This window comes from Grampus griseus, assembly GCF_964374135.1.
Source record: "Grampus griseus genome assembly, chromosome: 7".
NCBI lineage: Eukaryota > Metazoa > Chordata > Mammalia > Artiodactyla > Delphinidae > Grampus > Grampus griseus.
The window spans coordinates 29035792-29047819 of NC_139001.1; positions in this window are offsets into that span (position 1 = coordinate 29035792).

Below are 12028 nucleotides of genomic sequence, written 5' to 3' on the forward strand. Positions count from 1 at the left end.
CTCTACCCTGTTTACAGTGACTTTGAGGCTGGTAAGAAGCATTTTGAGGTGACACTCGAGCAGCTGTGTGGCCCAGAATGCATTATCATGTTATGTCTCAATTACAATATTCTTCGGTTGACGCGGAAGACAGGCACAGCCAGGATCCAGCCTTAGAGAGCACTGCCATCTCCTGGAAAACCCTCTATACTCGGGGCCTGCTCTCAAGGCTCCTTCAATGCCACCAGTAGGAAAACAAAGCCTTAGTCGTGGGCTTCTATCTTTAGAACCCAAGATCTGGGTGCACGGAGCTATCTTCTACCCCTTCCAACTGGAACGCTCCAGTTCCCTGAAGGACACGAAAAGGTGTTGTATTGTCATCTTAATTAAAAACAAGTAACTAGGCTGGGGAGGCCACTGGTGCCGAGACTGTGATCATTACTCCCACCTTCTGCTCCTGAGGCTGGTAACAGACGCTGCTTCCTGTAAATGAGTGCCTGGCACCAGTACAATCCTGCCCTTGGGATCTTCGGAAGAAGCGCTAGCCTTATTTACACTGTTAAGGACAGCGCTGAGGACTTGGGACAGAAGTCACCTGCTCGGGCAGAGCTTCGGAGAGGAGACAGCCCCAAGTTCCGTGGCAACTGCTTATTGAGATTCCACCTTATAGGCATGTTGGGATAACTAATGAGATACTTGCAGGAAGCACTGAGGACACAGAAAAGCCCCTATGAGTTTCCATTTAAACTCACAGCATATGAAAGCCAGCACACATGACTGTGTCTTACAGGATCTTCTGAAACACAGCTTTATTGATTACAGCTGGCTCGTTGTCAGTTTTGAGCTAGAAGATCAAAATACATTTGGAAAGATATCAGCCTCATCACCACGAACAAGTATGGGGTAACGGATTCCTCCACAAACAGCTTTGCTTTGAAATAACAAGGAAACGATGATCTGCATAAAGACAAATAAGAAAATAGTCTCATTAACTGAATTAATTGATTTCAGATAATTAACAGAATTCTTTAAATTCAACTAGTGTCCCTCGGAATCAGTAGTTCTTATCTTTGGGAAGACCCTTTGAAACATGTGAAAATATTGGTATCCTTTCCCCAGAAAAATGCATACACATTCTGCATATGATTTAATAAACGTCATCACCACCTGGACAAAGCCAGAGTGATCTTAACAGCACTCAATTGAAAAATGCCCTTTGTAGCCAGACTTCTTTGCAAGCCCAGGTTTAAGTTTTGGGCGTCCTGATTATTTGGGGGAGAAATGGGGGCCACAGGAATGTTTGCAAATGAGCTGACCCGCGGGTTGCCACCTACAAGGAACGGCAAAGGGTATTCCCTTCTCTTCCATTGTCTGGCCTCATATTGAAAGTGGGTTTAAATGTTCATCCTTTGAAAATCCTGGGCTTGCAGAGGCACACATCTGAAAAGCTCCGATAATGACTTGCTTCAGCCTGGCTCCAGGAAAACAAAGCTCAATCAAGGGTTCTGCCATGGTACCTGTTTAGACATGTCCTGGGTCCCCACCCCTGGAGAGAAACCCTAATGAAAGTGATTTGGGAACACAGCCTTCCACGTGGCAAGAAGGTACGACACCACCTCCTCTGACAAAATCATGGCTGTAGACCCGTGACCTACCAGGGGACTGTCGTGTATGAAACAAAGGGCAAATTTCACAGCACAAAGGTGAAATGAATTGTAAGAACTCTGTTGAAATAGCAATAAAATACGGACATACAGGATTTATTCCGGGGATCCAGGCTTCTAACCCAAGGCTTGTGTCCTTGACTCCTTGTTTTCATCTTTATCATCAGTTTCTGGAAGGAAGCCTTTTCTCTTCTCTTTCTGATCTGTTGGCAGAAGCTGTGTGGTCACATGGGTAGTTTCTGGATTGAGCTTCCAAAGAAGTTTCACCCTCCAGCTTCTCTTGGGCCTGGGCCACTTCAGCAGGTCACTGGGAACTCACTGTTTTTTCTGTCCCTGAAATTGATGGCAATGGCAGAGTCTCATACTTGTAGAGCACTTTCAAGTTTTTTGGAATTTCACCAATTTAAACCTGATCTCTCTACACAGCAGATGGGAAAACTGAAGCACGCATAGATGAGGATAAAGAATATAAACTCCTGGCACATAGTAACGGTAATAACAGGCAAGTACTGATTGGTTCTTGTGTATCAGACAGTTTATTTAGCACCTCATATGCATTCTCTCGTTTACTGTCCCCAGCAACCCTATAAAAAGTACAATTATGATCCCTTCTTTTCAAATTATTTGAGAAAAAACTCAAGACAATGAGAGAAGATCCAGTTAGCTATTATTGCAATAATGCCGTGTAACAAACAACTACAAATTCTCCATGTCAGACAGCAGTGAAGCACGTAGTTAGGCCATGCATCTCTGGGTTTATAGGAGGTTAGCTGCGCTAAGCTGGATTCAGCTGGGGTGGTTCTGTTTCTTGTGATTTTCATCCTTTCTGGACCAGTGGGCTGGCTGGGGCATGTTCTTCTCATAGTGATGGTAGAGGTAAAAACAGCAGTGGGAGGCCACTGAAGTCTTAGTCTCAGAACTAACGCAGGGACACCTCTACCCACACAAAAATTAGCCAAAGCAAGTCATGTGGGTGAGTCTAAAGTCTAGCAATGGGAACTACACCCTTCCTAAGGTGAAACCATGGCAAAGTAGATGTAGAAGAAGGTAAAGAACTGGAATCCAAACTAGCTAAGGGGCAGGGTTGGAATTTGAACCAAGGTAGCCTGGCTTTAAAACCTAAGTTCTGAAACTAACACAACATTGTTAATCAACTATCCTCCGATATAAAATAAAAAGTTAAAAATAAATAAAAGAGAAAAAACCCAAAGTCTAATTTCTTAACTACTGTGCTATATCATGGGGACTTAACAAAAGGCCACTATTGCTTTCTTAAAAACTCAGCTTGTCCCTCCACAGACTGGTGGGATTCATGTAGACAAACAAGTGAGAATAGCAGAGGAAAGCTATTCATAAGAAGAAATGATGGAAGAATAAGAAATGGGACAGAGAGAGAGGTTGTAACTATCGCGTTAAATCACAATTACCAATATTCACTATTTACTGAACACTTGCTCATATTTCACATCATCGTTTCAGAGCAAACAAACAAACAAAATGTCCCGTTTTGTCTCCTGAGTGTCTATACTGGCACGTGTCAAATGTTTTGAGACCCAAAGCCACTTTTCAGTAGTAATTTGGGAGATGTATCCCTTTGTAGTGTAGTAAACCCTTCCTTTGGACAGGTTGGGAACACTGTGCTCTTATGAAAAGGGTCCCAGGGCCAGAAACATCAGGATCTAAACTCACAAGGAGCAGCAAGAGAGCCACACCAGCATCAGGGAACAAGGCGAAGACAAATTGAAGGGACAATGCCTTAGGATGACTTTTGAGAACCAACAGGATTGGAATAAAATAAAGGCAGTGGATAAAGAGTAGATAACTGAACACATGAGAAACATTTGCCTACCAGGGGCAGATGATCTCGTTTCTCTAAATTTGAACCTCAACTCACAGCTAGATTGCTGGTGGCAACTACAAATAATCTGACAAGGGAGAGCAACCTTGTCAAGACCAGGCATCAAAATCCCACCCTCTAGCATGAAGCCAGTGAAGCCTGGAGAAGAGGTCATTGTGAAGAGAAGTGACCTGCTCCCCAGCCATCCAGCATCTTCCCACTGGGTTTATGACATTCTCCTCTTCCTCCCTTTGTGGGAAGCAATCTATGTGGATAACCTCAGACACTGATCCTATACCATCCATTTCCTTATTCTCCTAACCTGAAATATTTAAAAAATTGATATAGAGCTTCAAGATGGCGGAAGAGTAAGACGCGGAGATCACCTTCATCTCCACAAATACATCAGCAATACATCTACACGTGCAACAGTTCCTACTGAACGCTGGCAGAAGACCTCAGACCTCCCAAAAGGCAAGAAAGAGATTAACAGCGCCACTTAAAGGAGCTCCAGAGATGGGTGCGAGCTGCAGCTAACAGCGCAGACCCCAGAGACAGGCGTGGGATGCTAAGGCCGCTGCTGCCGCCATCAAGAAGCCTGTGTGCGAGCACAGGTCACTATCCACACCTCCCCTCCCGGGAGCCTGTGCAGCCCGCCACTGCCAGGGTCCCGGGATCCAGGGACAACTTCCCCGGGAGAATGCACGGCGCGCCTAAGTTTGGTGCAACATCACGCTGGCCTCTGCCGCCGCAGGCTCGCCCCGCACTCCGTGCTCCTCCCTACCCCCTCCAGCCACCCCCCCGCCCCCCCGCCCCCGGTCTGAGCGAACAACAGATGCCCTCAGGCGACCTGCAGGCAGAGGCGGGGCCAAATCCAAAGCTGAGCCCCTGGGAGCTGTGAGAACAAAGAAGAGGAAGGGAAATCTCTCCCAGCAGCCTCAGGAGCAGCGGATTAAATCTCCACAATCAACTTGATGTACCCTGCATCTGTGGAATACATGAATAGATAACGAATCATCCCAAATTGAGGAGATGGACTTTGGGAGCAACGATATGTATATGTTTTCCCCTTTTTCTCTTTTTGTGAGTGTGTATGTGTATGCTTCTGTGTGTGATTTTGTCTGTACAGCTTTGCTTTTACCATTTGTCCTAGGGTTCTGTCTGTCCTTTTTTTTTCTTTTTTAATTACTTTAAATAATTTTTTTCTTAATAATTACTTTTATTTTAATAACTTTATTTTATCTTCTTTCTTTCTCTTTCTTTCTTTCTTTTTCTTTCTTCCTTCCTCCCTCCCTCCCTCCCTCTCTCTCTCTCTCTTTCTTTTTCCTTTCTTTCTTTCTTTCTAATTTTTCTCCCTTTTATTCTGAGCCGTGTGGATGAAAGGCTCTTGGTACTCCAGCCAGGTGTCAGGGCAGTGCCTCTGAGGTGGGAGAGCCAAGTTCAGGACACTGGTCCACAAGAGACCTCCCAGCTCCACATAATATCAAATGGCAAAAATCTCCCAGAGATCTCATCTGAATGCCAAGACCTAGCTTCACTCAACGACCAGCAAGCTACAGTGCTGGACACCCTATGCCAAACAACTAGCAAGATAGGAACAAAACCCCATCCATTAGCAGAGAGGCTGCCTAAAATCATAATAAGGCCACAGACACCACAAAACACACCACCAGACGTGGACGTGACCACCAGAAAGACAAGATCCAGCCTCATCCACCAGAGCACAGGCACTACTCCCCTCCACCAGGAAGCCTACACAACCCACTGAACCAACCTTAGGCACTGGGGACAGACACCAAAAACAATGGGAACTATGAACCTGCAGCCTGAGAAAAGGAGACCCCAAACACAGTAAGTTAAGCAAAATGAGAAGACAGAAAAACACACAGCAGATGAAGGAGCAAGGCAAAAACCCACCAGACCTAACAAATGAAGAGGAATTAGGCAGTCTACCTGAAAAAGAATTTAGAATAATGATTGTAAAGATGATCCAAAATCTTGGAAATAGAATAGAGAAAATACAAGAAACGTTCAACAAAGACCTAGAAGAAGTAAAGAACAAACAAACAGTGATGAACAACACAATAAATGAAATTAAAAATTCTCTAGAAGGGATCAATAAAAGAATAACTGAGGCAGAAGAACAGATAAGTGACCTGGAAGATAAAATAGTGGAAATAACTACTGCACAGCAGAATAAAGGAAAAAGAATGAAAAGAATTGAGGACAGTCTCAGAGACCTCTAGGACAACATTCAATGCACCAATATTTGGGGTCCCAGAAGAAGAAGAGAAAAAGAAAGGGACTGAGAAAATATTTAAAGAGCTTATAGTTGAAAACTCCCCTAATATGGGAAAGGAAATAGTTAATCAAGTCCAGGAAGCACAGAGAGTCTCATACAGGATAAATCAAAGGAGACACATGCCAAGACACATGTTAATCAAACTATCAAAAGTTAAATACAAAGAAAAAATATTAAAAGCAGCATGGGAAAAACAACAAATAACACAAAAGGGAATCCCCATAAGGTTAACAGCTGATCTTTCAGCAGAAGCTCTGCAAGACAGAAGGGAGCGGCAGGACATATTTAAAGTGATGAAGGAGAAAAACCTACAACCAAGATTACTCTACCTAGCAAGGATCTCATTCAGATTTGATGGAGAAATTAAAACCTTTACAGACAAGCAAAAGCTAAGAGAATTCAGCACCAGCAAACCAGCTTTACAACAAATACTAAAGGAACTTCTCTAGGCAGGAAACACAAGAGAAGGAAAAGACCTAAAATAACAAACCCAAAACAACTAAGAAAATGGTAATAGGAACATATATATCGATAATTACTTTAAGTGTAAATGGATTAAATGCTCCAACCAAAAGACATAGAATGGATACAAAAACAAGACCCATATATATGCAGTCTACAAGAGACCCATTTCAGACCTAGGGAAACATACAGACTGAAAGTGAAGGGATGGAAAAAGACAATCCATGCAAATGGAAATCAAAAGAAAGCTGGAGTAGCAATTCTCCTATCAGACAAAATAGACTTTAAAATAAAGACTATTACAAGAGACAAAGAAGGACACTACATAATGATCAAGGGATCGATCCAAGAAGAAGATATAACAATTGTAAATATTTATGCACCTCAATACATAAAGCAAATGCTAACAGCCATAAAAGGGGAAATCAACAGTAACACAATCAGAGTAGGGGACTTTAATACCTCACTTTCACCAATGAACAGATCATCCAAAATGAAAATAAATAAGGAAACACAAGCTTTAAATGATACATTAAACAACATGGATTTAACTGATATTTATAGGACATTCCATCCAAAAACAACAGAATACACATTCTTCTCAAGTGCTCATGGAACATTCTCCAGGATAGATCATATCTTGGGTCACAAATGAAGCCTTGGTAAATTTAAGAAAATTGAAATCGTATCAAGTATCTTTTCCGACAACAACACTATGAGACTAGGTATCAATTAAAGGAAAAAATCTGTGAAAAATATAAGCACATGGAGGCTAAACACTACACTACTTAATAACCAAGAGATCACTGAAGAGATCAAAGAGGAAATCAAAAATTACCTAGAAACAAATGACAATGAAAACACGACGACCCAAAACCTATGGGATGCAGCAAAAGCAGTTCTAAGAGGGAAGTTTATAGCAATACAATCCTACCTCAAGAAACAAGAAACATCACAAATAAACAAACTAACTTTACACCTAAAGCAATTAGAGAAAGAAGAACAAAAAAAACCCCAAAGTTAGCAGAAGGAAAGAAATCATAAAGATCAGATCAGAAATAAATGAAAAAGAAATGAAGGAAATGATAGCACAGATCAATAAAACTAAAAGCAGGTTCTTTGAGAAGATAAACAAAATTGATAAACCATTAGGCAGACTCATCAAGAAAAAAGGGAGAAGACTCAAATCAATAGAATTAGAAATGAAAAAGGAGAAGTAACAACTGACAGTGCAGAAATACAAAGGATCATGAGAGATTACTACAAGCAACTCTATGCCAATAAAGTGGACAACCTGGAAGAAATGGACAAATTCTTAGAAATGCACAAACTTCCAAGACTGAACCAGGAAGAAAGAGAAAATATGAACAGACCAATCACAAGCACTGAAATTGAATCTGTGAGTAAAAATCTTCCAACAAACAAAAGCCCAGGACCAGATGGCTTCACAGTCAAATTCTATCAAACATTTAGAAAAGAACTAACACCTATCCTTCTCAAACTCTTCCAAAATATAGCAGAGGTAGGAACACTCCCAAACGCATTCTACAAGGACACCATCACCCTGATGCCAAAACCAGACAAAGATGTCACAAAGAAAGAAAACTGTAGGCCAATATCACTGATGAACATAGATGCAAAAATCCTCAACAAAATATTAGCAAACAGAAACCAACAACACATTAAAAGGATCATACACCATGATCAAGTAGGGTTTATCCCAGGATGCAAGGATTCTTTTTTTTTTTTCTTTTTTTGCAGTACGTGGGCCTCTCACTGTTGTGGCCTCTCCCATTGTGGAGCACAGGCTCTGGATGCACAGGCTCAGCGGCCATGGCTCATGGGCCCAGCCTCTCCGCGACATGTGGGATCTTCCTGGACCGGGGCATGAACCGTGTCCCCTGCATCGGCAGGCGGACTCTTAACCACTGCGCCACCAGGGAAGCCCCAAGGAGTCCTTAGTATATGCAAATCAGTCAATGTGATACACCATATTAACAAATTGAAGGAGAAAAACCATACGATCATCTCAATAGATGCAGAAAAAGCTTTCGACAAAATTCAACACCCATTTATGATAAAAACTCTGCAGAAGGTAGACATAGAGGGAACTTTCCTCAATGTAATAAAGGCCATATATGACAAACCCACAGCCAATATCATCCTCAATGGTGAAAAACTGAAACCATTTCCACTAAGATCAGGAAAAAGACAAGGTTGCCCACTCTCACCACTATTATTCAACATAGTTTTGGAAGTTTTAGCCACAGCAATCAGAGAAGAAAAAGAAGTAAAAGGAATCCAAATCGGAAAAGAAGTAAAGCTGTCACTCTTTGCAGATGACATGATACTATACATAGAGAATCCTAAAGATGCTACCAGAAAACTACTAGAGCTAATCAATGAATTTGGTAAGGTAGCAGGATACAAAATTAATGCACAAAAATCTCTAGCATTCCTATACACTAATGATGAAAAATCTGAAAGTGAAATAAAGAAAACATTCCCATTTACCAACAAAAAGTATAAAATGTCTAGGAATAAATGTACCTAAGGAGACAAAAGACCTGTATGCAGAAAATTATAAGAAACTGATGAAAGAAATTAAAGATGATACAAACAGATGGAGAGATATACCATGTTCTTGGACTGGAAGAATCAACATTGTGAAAATGACTATACTACCCAAAGCAATCTACAGATTCAATGCAATCCCTATCAAACTTCCACTGGCATTTTTCAGAGACCTAGAACAAAAAATTTCACAATTTGTATGGAAACACAAAAGACCCCGAATAGCAAAGCAATCTTGAGAAAGAAAAATGAAGCTGGAGGAATCAGTCTCCCTGACTTCAGACTATACTACAAAGGTACAGTAATCAAGACAGTATGGTACTGGCACAGAAACAGAAATATAGATCAGTGGAACAGGATAGAAAGCCCAGAAATAAACCCATGCACATATGGTCACCTTATCTTTGATAAAGGAGGCAAGAATATACAATGGAGAAAAGACAGCCTCTTCAATAAGTGGTGCTGGGAAAACTGGACATGTAAAAGAATGAAATTAGAACACTCCTTAACACCATACACAAAAAAACCTCAAATTGGATTAAAGACCTAAATGTAAGGCCAGACACTAAAAACTCTTAGAGGAAAACACAGGCAGAATTCTCTATGACATACATCACAGCAAGGTCCTTTTTGACCCACCTCCTAGAGAAATGGAAATAAAAACAAAAATAAACAAATGGGGCCTAAAGAAACTTAAAAGCTTTTGCACAGCAAAGGAAACCATAAACAAGACCAAAAGACAACACTCAGAATAGAAGAAAATATTTGCAAATGAAGCAACTGACAAAGGATTAATCTCCAAAATTTACAAGCAGCTCACGCAGCTTAATATCAAAGAAACAAACAACCCAATCCAAAAATGGGCAGAAGACCTAAATAGACATTTCTCCAAAGAAGATATACAGATTGCCAACAAACACATGAAAGAATGCTCAACATCACTAATCATTAGAGAAATGCAGATCAAAACTACAAAGAGGTATCACCTCACACCGGTCAGAATGGCCATCACCAAAAAATCTACAAACAATATATGCTGGTGAGGGTGTGGAGAAAAGGGAACCCTGTTGCACTGTTGGTGGGAATGTACATTGATACAGCCACTATGGAGAACAGTATGGAGGTTCCTTAAAAAACTAAAAATAGAACTACCATACGACCCAGCTATCCCACTACTGGGCATATACCCTGAGAAAACCATAATTCAAAACGAGTCATGTACCAAAATGTTCATTGCAGCTCTATTTACTATAGCCAGGACATGGAAGCACTAAGTGTCCATCAACAGATGAATGGATAAAGAAGATGTGGCACATATATACAATGGAATATTACTCAGCCATAAAAAGAAACGAAATTGAGTTATTTGTAGTGAGGTGGCTGGACCTAGTGTCTGTCATACAGAGTGAAGTAAGTCAGAAAGAGAAAAACAAATACCGTATGCTAATACATATATATGGAATCTAAGAAAAAAAAATGGTCATGAAGAACCTAGGGGCAAGACAGGAATAAAGACACAGACCTAGTAGAGAATGGACTTGAGGATATGGGGAGGGGGAAGCGTAAGCTGGGACAAAGTGAGAGAGTGCATGGACATATATACACTACCAAACGTAAAATAGATAGCTAGTGGGAAGCAGCCGCATAGCACAGGGAGATCAGCTCGGTGCTTTGTGACCACCTGGAGGGGTGGGATAGGGAGGGTGGGAGGGAGGGAGACTCAATAGGGAAGAGATATGGGAACATATGTATATGTATAACTGATTCACTTTGTTATAAAGCAGAAAGTAACACACCATTATTAAGCAATTATACTCCAATAAAGATGTCAAAAAAAACCCAAAACAAAACTACTGATGCAGCCGCTCTTTGTTCCTCACTGGACATATGTGCGCCTCATCTCCATGATACAGAAATCCATCTTATCTTATAGAGGGAAGGGGAAGAGAACCCAGAGGGCCCACAGAGGACCAGAAGTGACTCAGATCAGCCCAAGAAAAAGGCAATAGGAGGGAGAGGTACACTAGAAGGTTCTTAGAAGAGAAAAGGGACCAACTCTTTCTTCTGGTGATATTAGTGCAGCTTGGATTTCCGAGTCAGTGTGGAGGCCCAGCAGGCATCCAAGAAGTGGGGAAAGCCTAGGGTGCATTTAGAAAGAGTCACTCATCTGTACTCTGCCCCCCTCCCTTTTCCACCTCAACCTTCCAGGCCAAGTGTCTTTCTTAAGGGGCAAACGTCTCTTCAGTAATGCCCCTGGGAGACATCTTACTGATCCCAGAATGGCAGTATGCTAAGAAACCAAGAGCTAAAAGAGAGAGTATTGGGAATCACATCGACATTGACAATCACATCGACATACCCTAAGCATATGTTAGCTGCTTAATATACTCACTAGTGCTTTACCTTTTATCATTACTCTATGGTAACCAGAGCTCCTTTACTGTGTTTTGGAATTTCCCATGAGAGCTGGGGCTGGGATAGTAAGAATAATTGTCTTAACTCCTAACATTCACTGAGCACTTACTCTGTGGTTGGAGGAGGTTGTCTAGGGTGGACAAATGACTTTGTCCTGGAAAACCAACATTGTCCAAAGCGCTTTACCAGTCGCTAATTTATTTAATGTTCCTAACAACTGTACAAGGTAGGTCCCCTTCTTATTCCCATTTTATCAATAAGGCAGTTGAAACAGAAACACATTCAGTAACTTGCCCCAGATATGCAGCCACGAAGTGATTGAGCTGAGCTTTGAACCTGGGCAACAAGCCTTCAGAATTTTGGCCATTAACACCATCCCATAGTGTCTGTCTCATACGTGAAACCTGGGAATGGTTCCAGGAAATTGTTACCTGAAGAATTTGTGTAAGGGCCCAGAGACACTGTTGCTATCATGAAATAGACACTGGGAGTAGAATGACTTTGGCTTTGCTTTGGGAGACCCTGAACCTAATTTTGGATGAATGCCCAGCACACAGTTCAAGAAATAAATTGTTGACTTGCTTCTTGAGACTATGATACTCTGAATCTGCTAGGATGCATTCTGAGACTTAGCTGAGGCCCTGCTCTCTTCCTGGTCGAGTGATAGCTGTTGCTTTTTGACTGACCAGTGTCCATTCATTCTGCTTCCAGTACAAGCAACCCGGTTTTATTTCCTGTCTCAATCTATGTGGTTTGGGGGACCTGGTCTATGAGAGGGCATGTGCCCCAGGCTTT